The following is a 13,497-nucleotide window of genomic DNA, read 5'->3' as shown; positions in this document are numbered from 1 at the left end:
CAATCTGTTCCTGCTCTGATCTCTCTGGCTATCTATTCCAGAGTGGATGGATCCTGAACCTATCCCCTTGTTCATGTTTTGTTGTTGTGATTTGAAGGTGATGATCCCTGCCCGTGCTGGTGAGGATTGGGATTTCTTGGGTGCAGCTGCAGTCCAGCAGCTCTGGGTTTGACCTGGCCTTGTATAAGCAGAGGAGATCAGTGGAGAGATGCCTCTGAGTAGATGATGCTGGAGTTTTTTTTTTAGCTGGAGTTTTTAAGAGGCGCCTGTTTGGGATTCTTTTTTTTAGCCTTTGAGGCCTTTAGGAGTTTCCAGTTGTTGCTTTTGAGGTGTGAGGTAAATGGGGGATGAGTATTATGAGGGGGGAGGGACATTCTAATGATGGATGCAGTGATTGATGAGATGAGTGCACTTTTACCTCCTTTTGTGTTTGTGAAAATGACTTGTGTTGATGAGTGTGAGTGGTGTGTGGACTTGTGTGGTTGAGGTGTCACTGTCCCTGTGTCCCTGTGATTGTGACCACACCTGTGTCCTTTCATGTTTGACATGTTTTTTCATAAATTGGATAATGTACTTTCCTGGCCACATTAACATTACATTTCTGGGCTTGAGCATTTGGCCCATGGCTGAGGCACCATGGGCTTGTTTATTTGGGCCCCCTTGTATGGTCATCAATTTAATTTTGATTTTATCACATAGTTTTTTTGCAGTCATCTGCAAACTTTGTTCAAGTTTGCAGTTTAGTTTGCTCAGAGTTGCTAGAGAAGTTAGCCAGTACCACTTGTACTTCCAGGACTGAACCCGGTACTCCAGCTACTTGTCTGGAGTTGGAGCTACTTTTACTTTGTTTCAGCGTGGTAAGGGTGGGAGCTGGATTTGTTAGTAGTATTATCGTTCTTATTGGGAGCCAGCCATAACCAACTTAGTAAGTTTATCTATGATTCCAGAGTGGGGATGGTGTTGGCAAGATTCAGAGTGGTAGGGAGTGTGTGTGAGGACTTGTCCATGGCTCTGATAGGAAAGACCAAACTCCAGCAGTCAGGCAGGTGAGGAGAAGAGATCAAAAACCCAAAAAAACCCAGTTCAAGAAGGGGTTGGAAGGTTGCAGGCTGTTTTGAAGTCAAGTGGTAATTTCCATGATAATACGCCTTTTGCATTATTCTTGATTATATAATGTAGTAGACTTTTTCCACTATAGGTGGTGGATCCAATTGGATGGGATAACTGTGGTAAGGATCCCCTTAAACCTTACATTGACTGCACTGGCTTGTATGAGGCTATGATTAAACATAGGGTGAGGTGCCAGTATAGTTTCATGGAGGTGATAGTTGTTGGTGATGTCATCATCATCATGTATGCTGTATCTGGTTCTGGGGAAGTGCTGGCTGTATGGTTGCTGGCTAATTGGTGTATTTGACAATCACCTGGTATTTCTTTGGCTTTGTGGGCTGGGAGCGGTGAATTGGAAGTTGATGGGGAATGAGAGGGGGGGAGGATCATCTTCCTTTGGATCACAGGATATATTGGCCCATTCTGTTTTAATATCCTATGTTCTGCCCATTTAGCATTTAGATTATTTTATAGTTTTAGCTTTTTAGCTGTCTTGCTGAATCTCTGGCAATTTTTTTTGTTTTTTTTTTAGGTTTTCTTTGGATTTTTTTATGTTCTTGGTTTCTGGAGGATTTTATGAGGAATTTCTTTTTCATACTGAGGCTAGTTTTGAGTTTTTTTAAATTCTTTTGTTCCCTTTTTTTGTTTATTTTTCTATGGCCAGGGATTCTTTTTGTTTATTACATTTGTTTTCTATTTGGGTGGTCATTTTTTTTATGATTGGGGACCACCAGATTGGTTTGGGATTTTTCAGTTGGCATGTTCATGCATTTCTTGTTGGTGCCTGTTGTTTTGATGTTTGGGACTGCAGTTCGGTTGTTCACTTAGTTGGCTTTGGAGAAGTTGACTTTTAGTGTGACCATAGGTATGGTGGTTTCTTTACTTTTTAGTTTAATGAGGGGAGGTTTGTTAAGAGTGGAGGGTGGATGTTGGGATTATGGTGGATTTGCTTGTGATGATTGGGGTGACCATAGGGATGCCCATTGTACCCCTGGTTTGATTACCAGGGCATTGGAGTTATGGATTCCAAGAATATGGGCATTGATTGATTGAGGGGATTGCAGGATAGTATGAATTCCAAGATTTAATTAATAGTTCCAGCAGGTGGTTTTTCAGTGTGTGTTTCCAAATGGCAGGATGTTTTAAAGGGTTCAGTTTTAGATTGTTTGGTTCTATCTTAATATTTTCCAGTTGTTTTATTGTTGTAGGTTTAGCTGGTGTATTGGGTTATTTGTTGGAGAATCTTTGCCTTTGATATTGTTGGTGGCTTAAGCTGCTACAAGTTGAATTTGTGTGAATATGGACACTTGTTGTGCTTGGAGAATTTGGTTGTAATTTTGGTATGTCTGTGTTTTGAGTGGGTGGCTGGAATTTCCTGGTGCTCTGAAGGCTCTCCTCATTTTGGAGTTACTTCCTCTGGGTTGGTGGCAGAACTCAGTTGGAAAGTGCTAGAGTGAGTTGCAGGGGTTTGGTCTGAAGCTCTCTAGGTTTGCTACTTACAGCACCTTTCATAGCATTCCCTGTTTTTTCTTCTTTTTTGTTTTTGAAGTTTACCTAGATTTTTTTGCTTCTGGCTTTAGCATATTACCTTCAGATTTTTCTCCAAAGGGGCAGACAGGGTGTGGTGGCCGGTTTTGAAGTAACCTTAGCTTAGGACAGAAGGCTGGCTAGGAGCCTGCCAAAGATCATATCATACCATGATGGGGTGAGGCAGGTCTGTTGTCAGATCATCCTGGCCCAGTCACATTATCAATCATGCATCCCCATGTAGGCAGACAGGGTCTATAGTTGATGTCTCATGTGATTCAAGGCCACATGGACAATGGTTTCATCCATTTATTCTTGTTGTATATAATTCTGGGATGCTCTTCCCATGTCAGATTCACATACTTCTGACTGCCATGCAGCACATTTCATGACAGTGACCTTCCAATATATTTTCCTCAAGAGAGGGACAACAGTGGTCTCAGGACATTTCATGGTCATCCTTGTGGCCAGCAGGATATCCACAGCATCGTGAGTAGTTCTAGACATAATGAAACACAAATAAAAACTTTAAACAAGTTAAACAAATAAATCCAAACTGCTCAGCAAGCAGCCAACTTTATTTACCAGTCTGGTACCTCGGCCATTCACCTTCACAAGATCTAATAACACATCCAAATTTATCAAGTTTATACAGGTACAAACTCAAGGGTTTTGAATTAGGAAGTAAATGTGCGTTTTTAAATTATTTATATATATAAATGATTTGAAAATAAGTATTTTGTATTTTTCTGTATATTTTTCTATACAAGTGTATATTTTAAATAGAGCATATTATTGTTTAATTGATTGTTTAATTGTTTGATTAATTGGGTCCATACCTGTATAAAAGTGGTTACAGCCCTGCTCTTCTCTGCCTGATTACTCTGTTGTTATGTCTAATGCACATAATACTGATGTCATTATTTTTATGACATTACCTCAGAGTTTGGAACTAAAGTTTGCATGGTTTATTTTCTGTATGTGTATCTATACCAAGTATTGCCAGATGTTTTTCCCAAAAAAAAGTGTTTCATGGTAGAAGCATATTGATTCCATTAAGCATGCAAGGTTAATTTGATTATGTATGAGTGGAATTTACTCTCTCTGCCAGATCAAGAAATTTCACTCTTCTGATGCTATGCAGTCTTGTCAGTACAGGAGATTTTTTTTACAATGATACAATATCAGTTCTGAACTTAAGACATATTTGGTCTAGATATGTATTTCATTTCTTGGCGTGTTTCAAGCATTCTAGTATATGTTATTTTAACTTAAGAGATACACTGGGGTGCATGAATCATATCATCACTAGCACTATGCTGTTAATGCCACAGTGCCCTATATTACAGTGGTGATATGATATGATTCAGTAAAAAGATAAAGCTGCACAGAGCAATAGCCTGATAGTGGATCATTATCTTGATTATGAATCAAAAACTGCACTGTAAAAGGTGATCATGCTGGTGGTTGCTCTTCTGTCCCACACAACATACACACACACTCACATGCACACATGCGGTCACATTCACGATTCAACAATACACACACACACACACACACACACACACACACACACACACACACACACACACACACACACACACACACACACACTCATGCACACACACACACACACACACACACACACACACACACACACACATACACGTACACACACACACACACACACACACACACACACACACACACACACACACACACACACACACACACACACTCAACTATACTAATGCATACTCACACACACAGTCACATACATACATCAGACAGTTGAGATCATACACTTATATACACATACAGAAACACACACATACAGTAAAAGATGTACATACCTTCTGCAGGATTACCAGTCCCATTCTTGCCAAACAACTGAATGGGGGGACACCATAAAAAGATGCGTACACTTTTTTTTACTTTGTTCCTTAAACAGCACAGTACAGCTATTGTTTGAATTGTTCTGTCATGCTATTGTAATCCCATTGAAAAGTTGCAGGGAAGTGCACTTGGCTGATAAGGATTAGCAATACGCCTGGACTGCCACCTTTGGATGTGGCATTTACCACTTGGACTGGTATAATGTTAAGGACCAGATCTTTCTTATCAGTGTAGTGCCACAGGTGTCTCTAAATCTCTTAGCATACTGGGCTCAGCAATCCTACTACAAACAGCATTGTGTAGTGCATTAGACATTTCTGAATATCATGGAGATATGTTCTGGATAAGTATTAAACTTATCAGTCTGCTTTTACTTATCATAATGCATGCTATACCAACTCACTTAGTACAGATGTTATCCTGTATTCAAGTTCAGTAAAGCATGTAAGTGAAACAGTTACATCATGCTTACAAGTTAATACTAATGTATTGTAGTGTTGATTATAAACATCAGCTAACATCATACAGATAAGATCTGATGATCTCTGCATAAATGTAAGATGACAGCAAAGTAAGAAAAAACTGCCCTGACACATAACTACAGCCAATAGCCAAAATAAAGTTCAGTAAAGTGTCTGCTAACATGCATCTAATACATGCTTTCAAAATAAAGTTTCAGAGAGAAAATCATATATAAACGACTGATATAACTAGTATATAAGTTTCAGTGGTTTACAAAGAACCAAAACAGAATTACTAGGACATAAGAACTATAGATTCAGAATCCAGCACTAAAATGACATATTTTGGGTACCCTGTATGCTGGTATATAGATAATAAAGGTGCCTGTAACACACACTTCCGTATCATGTGATAAGATATTATGGCATTCCTCGGTGACAATTAGATTGTACCCATAAATATTTTTGAAGGATGCTAAGGCCTTCTTTTCTGGAATGAATCCTGAAGTATGAGGTAGCTTGTTCCAAATTTGGCATTATTTACTGGGTAGTGATACTCTCTAGATTTATCCCTTGTTTTGGCCCAAATTACCCAGCAGAAATTCTAAATCATTTGTTTGCGTTGTGCCACATTAGATTACTGGCTGAGACAGGACACTTGGGAGTTCATAGTAGATTATGAGGAAATATCAACTTATTAAAGACAGTTGGCGATTAAACTCCAGACACCCAAGGCTATGAAGGATAAGCAAAGGTCTGCCCCCTATAGTATGTACATCCTGTAGCAAATCCAGCTACCCATTTGTAATCCATCTTAAAATTATGTAGTAATAGTTTCATACTAGGCTGTCTGCCCTAGGGCATTTATAAGCCTAGCCAGAGTGTGTATGGCTTTCGCCACCCATATTAAATTAATTTTGCTATGCCCTTTTTCAAGGTTATAGGTTCATAGGTTCATACTAGGCTATCTGCCCTAAGACTTTGTTACTGTAGTTTGAGGATGAACACTACGTACAAGTGAAGGGTTTCAGTAAAGCTTACCGATAGATAACTGAGGCTCATGGGAAAGAAAATATTGCTTTTCAGAGCTTACCTAGCCTTTCTATGGTTGTTACTTACTTCACTTCCTCAGTTACACAGGCACCTTTGCTTTCCTATGGCTGAGAATACTACTAAACTGGGTGTTATATCCATGAGCTTCAAGGGCGTGTTTGCATGTGTCTGTTTTTGTAAATGGGTTTTGTTTCATAACTTTAATGATACCACTTGGTAACTGCATTACCCATCTTGCTACCTTTCTTTGTGTAGTCCTAAACAGAAAGCAGTTTCAGAATCCCTAATTGAGGATAAAGAAGATCTCATCTCTTGTTGTCAATCTACATATTTCAATAGAAAGAGTTTTGCAAGCAGCAGCCACAAAGTACCCAAAGTATACATCATAAACTATAAAAAAGCCTAATTGTTGAATAGTTACTAAATCAAGGATACCTGGTTTCTTAGAAGTAGTAAAGTATGCTTAGCAAAAAAATGCATTACATTTTCTGACGGATATATCTAATTTAAATCTTGAACTTCAGCTATTGTTATTAAGTTGCTTTATTTAAAAGTTAATTGCAAAAAAACAGTAGTAATAATAAGGACAAAAATGCATTCCTGTTGTAAAATAAATACAGGAAATCAGATCCTGCATTTCCTGCTTATATGCATCACTGTGTTTAAGCAATTTTCATGAAATGTGCTCTCATACTGTATGTTGTAACTGTGTCTGGAGTGCAGCTTATATTACTGATTGTTTCCAAGTAGTATGATAGCAATGAATTTGGCAGCCATTTTGATAACAGATATATGCAAGGCCAGACATTGGTAATGTAATAAAATGTTTTCAGTTTAATCACACCAGCTGTTTAAACAATTCTCAAAGAACAAAAAAAAAAAAAAAAAAAAAAAAACAGAGATCACAGACACTATAGCGAACTCTAGTATGATGAATGAGACAAAAGGCATCAGTCTGTGAAGTAGTAATTTAAGGATGATGTAATTATTACATTGTATTAGTCTCAGAAATTGAGAATTATTTCTTCTGTAATGTGCTTTTAAATGTATAAAGTATTTTGATGATGATTTTTAATTAAAATTCCATGACATGTTGACCAGATTTGGAAATGTACTTGGTTTCTGCATCATGATTAAATATACTCTTTCACATAAAAGTGTCATGTGCTAATGCTGCCATGTCTTACTGCATGAATCTTCATGAAGGAAATGGACAGTGGACGATAGCATTTGTACACATTTTTGATGGGGCTGCTGTGCTTTTTTCCTTATTGGTTCCTTTTGCTGTCTGCACCTCACACAACACAAACACTTTGTATGTTTTAAAAATCTGTTATTATTATTATTATTATTATTATTATTATTATTTTATTATTATTATTATTTTAGAGCTGGGAAGAGAGGTATACACTTTTGCTAACACTGGAGAAAGTGATAATAAAGGAAGGACCCCTCATGATTTCCATTTAATATTTGCTGCTTTACTTGATTGGCTACTCAATAAATCGTCAACACATAGGTGACTCTATTGCCAGGCACACTGATGTCCCACTCACCAGGCTAAACAAGGAGAAAATTATTTTCAGCTACTTATCGGGTGCCAGAATCCACCACATAACACACGCACTCAGGTCACTCCACAACAAGTACAAATACGACTCTGTCATTGTCCATGCTGGTGTGAATGACCTGAGACATACCTCCCTGAACTACATGAAAAGAGACATGGAGGAGCTCTAGATCTTGTAGTCCAGGCAGGTATGACCCTAGCCCTGAGTAACATCTTGCCATCACCCAGAATGATACCACAGTACAAGGACAAAATCACTGACTTCAACAATTGGCTAAGCTTCAGGTGTCATTCTAAAGGGATCCAGTATCTGTCTGCCTGGGACGACATGGTTGACAGACCACAATGCTTTGCCAGAGATGGCCTGCACCTGTCGACCCTGGGATTCTGGATACTGGCTAAGGCTCTTGCCATCCCTATAGTGCCTTTTTTAGGCAAGGTTCAAATGCTAAATTAACCACCATAACAGGTACAAGCAAGCAAACTCTGAAGGTAATGCTACTCAATGCTGTAAGTCTAAACCTCAAAATGCACTCACTCGAGGCACTCCTTAAAATGGAGAACATTGACATCTGTGCAGTGACAGAGACCTGGTTCAAGGCTCCAGAGAGCACCCCTGCATTACCAGGCTATAGCTTGGCGAAGTCAAGATAGGCTGTGTGCACTACCTTGCCCTCGTCTATGGCTCTAGTGACCTAACCTGGGCCGAAATACTAAAGATGGAGGCATGCCCATATTCATTCAGAATATCCACACCTCCAGGCTAGTTGCTCAACATAATGCATCTGAAATTATCCAAGTGCAACTAACACTGGGCAAGACTGCAATCCAGGTTTTAGCTTGTTACAGATCCCCCACCATACCCCAGGATTCCCCCTCTTCATTTCTTAAGACACTGGAAAATATTAAGGTACAACCCAATACCTTAATTATGGGCAATTTCAACTACCCCCACCATCAACTGGGAAAACTACTCATGTACCAACTCATTCACTCAATATTTTCTGGAATTTATAAATTCCAATGCCTTGGATCAGCTTGTCCACACCCCCACCAGAGGCAGCAATATCCTGAACATGGTCATTACCAATATGGGTAACTGGTGCTCCATGCCAGAGGTCACCTCCTCGCTGGTCAGATCCAACCACAAACTAATCACCCTAGACATCCATATCCCACCCCCATTAAGGAAACCACTGTCAAAAACTACTCCAAAGCCAACTTCATGCTTCTTAAGACAGAAGTGGCAAACTTCAAGGAAAATAGAGGTACGACTGCTGAAACTTACACAAATGCACTGTATAAGCACATACATGAGTGCATGGATTGTGCCATCCCCAACAGAACCAAGACACTATCCTCCAAAAAAAGGAAGTCAATCTGGTGGTCCCCTGCTATAAACAAACTCTAGAACAGAAGGAAGAAGCTGTTGCAAAAAAGTGTAAAATCCCAAGATTGGAGGAACTCCCTGGTCAGCCTCAGCAAAAAGCTGAGATCCCTCATAAAATCATCCAAAGCCAGTTATGAAAATAAAATCCCACTGATTCCCAAGACAACCGCAAAGTATTCTACAGCTATGTCAATAATCTCAATGGCAACACTCAGATCTGTTCTGAGTTACAGCACAATGGGACTAAATATACAGAACCAAGCGATATTGCCAACATCCTGGCAGATAGGTTGAGTGCTAACTTTACCACCCCCTGTCACCCTCCAAAGGGCACATATTAATACTGGAAGAATGAAAAGCCCCTGTAATCATGGATGAACAATTAAAGGCTGCACTCTCCAGAGCCAAGAACACAGTATCCATATTACCAGACAACATACCAGGCTGTGTACTGCACGAACTACAGAACGAACTGGCACCCCACCTAAGTACCATGTTCGATCCTAGCCTCACCTCAGGCTATGCACCTACTGAATGGTGCACAGTGACGGTTATCCCACTCCACAAAGAGGATGCCATCACAGACCCCGGAAACTACTGCCCAATTAGTCTGACGAGCCTGGTCTTCAAGGCCATGGAATGTATCATCTTGAAGCTTATAAACAAAGACATAGGTGACCTCCAAACTCTGGACCCCACTCAGTTTGGGTTTGTAAAAGGTAGATCATGTCAACTAAACCTGATTGACTTTTTTGAAGCAGTCACTAGAGCCATAGACGAGGGCAAGGTAGTGCACACAGCCTATCTTGACTTCGCCAAGGCTTTTGATACCATCCCCCGCTCTGGAATTATAGATAAAGTCACTAAACTGGGCATAATTCCCTATGTCACAAGATGGGTGGCCAACTGGCTCACTGTTAGAACCCACACAGTAAAAGTAGTCGACTTCAAGTCCGACTTCAGACCAGTGATGAGTGGAGTACCACAGGGTTCAGTCCTGGGTCCTCTCCTGTTTGGCATCTACTTCTCTGAAGTGCAGGGCAACAGTGGCAGCTGGTGACTTCAAATCAAAGGGGTGGGCTGCAGAAGACAGCTGAATGGGTGGGTCAATGGGAAGGGGTGCGGCCAACCAGAAAGGAGAGAAGCTAATGCTCAAAACCACAAAAACTGTAACTTTAATTAAATACGCTGACCTGGATGCGAAACTGTCATTATGAGAGTCCAATCAAGACAAAATTAAGTGTAGAAGAAAAAAAATATTTCAGTGCATTGGCTGCATGACAGCTTACTTAATATCTAGATGGAAACAAAAATGTTGTGAGGCATGAAGCAATAAATTACTTTTTAAATACATTACTGGAATGCCAGTCAAAATCAAGTATAAGAAAAACAAGCAGCACTCAACTCAAACCACTTCTCCTTGCACTGCAGTTCTAATTATAATTTATATTCAGCTTTATTAAAGTACCAAGTAACATGCTGAAAGTAGCAATCGCTGTGATATCCCCACTTGTAAAAATGTTTCTTATCCAAAAAAGACCTGCTGCCTGACAACTATCTACTTGTTTCATGGGGAAAACATGATCAAAGTAAAAAATGAAAAGCAAACAAGAAACAAGCTCAAGATACATTGCTTAAAGGATTACTGTACAGGTAATGGACCACACATGATAGATTGGCATTCTGTTTGGTTTACAGGTAAAGCCTGCAAAGATGACTGCAAGTCTCCAACAAATGTAATGAGCTTCTTAAAATAATGTAATCTGTCCTTTATTACAAATAATGTCATATGCATTTTAATACCCAAGGCTTATACATTATCTAGTTATGTAAGTATTCTCTGCATGGCAACAACAGAAAGGCTTTCAATGTTGGCAGTTCTTTAACAGTATGCTTATTGAAGCTTACTTGCATCGTACAATCTCAGACAAGCTTACCTGATGGTCATTAAAGCATTGCTACTTAAACACAGAGCAACATGCACTTTCTGAGTAATAATAAGCATAAATCAACAGTATAAAAATATGACAGAAACCAGAACATTCTGCAAAATCAAGGGCAGAATAAAAGTAACACTTGTTTCTACCTTGGATGGGGGATAATCTGCACATTTACACTGCATAACTGCTCCCTGCCGTACTTGGACACATCCAGAGTCACTACATGGGGGAGTGGGGTGCAACAAGTATGTCACAATTTGAAATGTCTCTGGCTGACTGTGATGGCCCTGACACATTTGTCATACCTCTCAACCTCAGAACATGAAATATGGACAGAGCCATACATAGAAGTGGGACAAAGGCCCAAAAATAAGGACAATTTTTAAATATTGCTCTTATAAACTTATAAAGATAATAGAATAGTAGGTCTTGCATTAGTATTAATTTTCGGAAGGGTACGAAATCTGAAACTCAAATGTCTGTCATTATTTACTAACATCAATCTTTAATGATTTGCCACTAATTTGCCAAAAAAACACAATTTTATGAAAAATTAACCAAAAATGTGACGCAAAAGTATAAAATAGCCACACAATACAACTAGGAACCTGGTCAAGAAGGGACACTTTTTTAATATTAGTACTGCTAACTTGAGCAGATGACAAAATAAAAGAATCTACATGCATTTCTGAAATAAAAGTAATCTATAACTCTGATTATTATACTTATTTCTTAATTGTAAGCCCTCCACGTATTCTTCCAAAATTGCTATTTTGCAGCAGGATTATTAGGGGAAGAACAACATTTTGAGCCAAAATCGGGGACAATTGAGAGGTTTGGATATGCCTAATTCCATAAAGCAATTTATTTGCACGTACCTCTCAACCTGTTAATGCAGGAAATCTGGACAAGACTAAATATACTGTGGGAACATATAAACATATAAACAGTACTATAAATTGTTATATAAACTGAGACAATTGATAGAATAACAGGTCTTGCTTTAGCATGCATTTTTCTGAAGGTTATGAAGTCTGAAACTCAGTGTCTGTCATTATTTAATGACTTAATTCTTAAATAATTTGCCAGAAATACACACATTTTATGAGGAACAAACCAAAAATAAGAAGCAAAAATCTATTCATTCTGTGAAAATATGGACAGTTGAGAGGTATAGTTCAGTCTGGACTGTCTTTGAATTTGCCACCCTTCCCCCTCACAAAATCATGGTTGAATGGAGCCTCCCCCCTGCAGCCATTCCAATGAACCATTACTTGGCTATTTCACCCCATTTACCATAAACACTAATGTGCATACTGCTTTACTTCTACGATGATTTGGACTTCATCTGAAAGTTTTATTTTGCATTTTACAGTGCAAACACTAAGACATCTGCTAAATAAAGCAATGCAATCTCACAATGAAAACAGACTTAGCATTAAAACGTCTCTGCCCTTGAAACTCACATTCATTGAAACAGCATTGAAACCCACATTCAAAGAAAATACATTTTGCCAGTGGCAGATAAAGATTAACTTTGGGCTGTTTTCAAATGATAGGCCCCTTGCACACGAAACATACACGTGGTCTTTGATACACATTCCTGATTGTATTAAATTATATTCCTTGTACAATATAGTACAGTTGTTAGAGCGCGTTTTAAATTTGTTTTGAACATTTTTCCAGTAAACAATGAAACAAAATACATGCACCAATAATGACAAAATTGCCCAGTTCAGAAAAATTTTCCAGTAAACAATGAAACAAAATGCATGCACCAATAACAACAAAACTGCCCCATTCAGAACATTTCTATCATAAATGTCTACTGAAACTTCTACAGTCCAACAGTATCAGTAAATATGCACAATTTCTAAAGAAGTAAAAGTCATCTAAATAATTCCACATTAAAGAAATCTGTAACTAATGAAGAGGTTGCTGCTAGCAAACAACTTTATATTGCATTGTTTCATCTACAAATAAAGTGCATGTTTCCCTTGCGGAATAAATTGCCTAAGTTGCATTAAAAAAATGCAAAAAAATGATAATAATATTGCAATAGAAAATGGATGACAAACTGATAACAGGTTCATAGTTACTAGGTATCTTCACCAAAAAGGACTGCACCATCCACCCACTTTACAATACAGTACAGTATCAGCAATGCATCTACCTACTGTGGGAGTAGAACCCACAGCCTTCTGCATCAAAAGCAAGGACACTACCTATTGTGCTATTAAAAATGCAAGCAGACTTGGCATAAGCAGCACTAAACTTTTGTTCCCCTGCAGGTCTCAGCTTCTTGTAAAATCTACTTGACACTCAGCTGCATCTCTAAACTTTATAGCACAAGAAATCTGGAAAAATCCAAAATTTAGGGGGGGGGGGCAAAAGACCAAAAAACACGGAAACATTTTAAACATTGTATAATGTTGGAAAGTTGTTAGAATAAAATGCTGTGTTACCACCTTACATTTTACTGCCAAGTACTAAACCCAGGACCCTGTGCAAAACGGTCAGAGCTACATACCACTATGCCAAATCATCTGT

The sequence above is a fragment of the Protopterus annectens genome, chromosome 1.part0 (genome assembly GCF_019279795.1).
Source record: "Protopterus annectens isolate FY-2018-M chromosome 1.part0, PAN1.0, whole genome shotgun sequence".
NCBI lineage: Eukaryota > Metazoa > Chordata > Ceratodontiformes > Protopteridae > Protopterus > Protopterus annectens.
The sequence above is the reverse complement of the archived record's forward strand: the minus strand, read 5'-3'. Positions refer to the sequence as shown.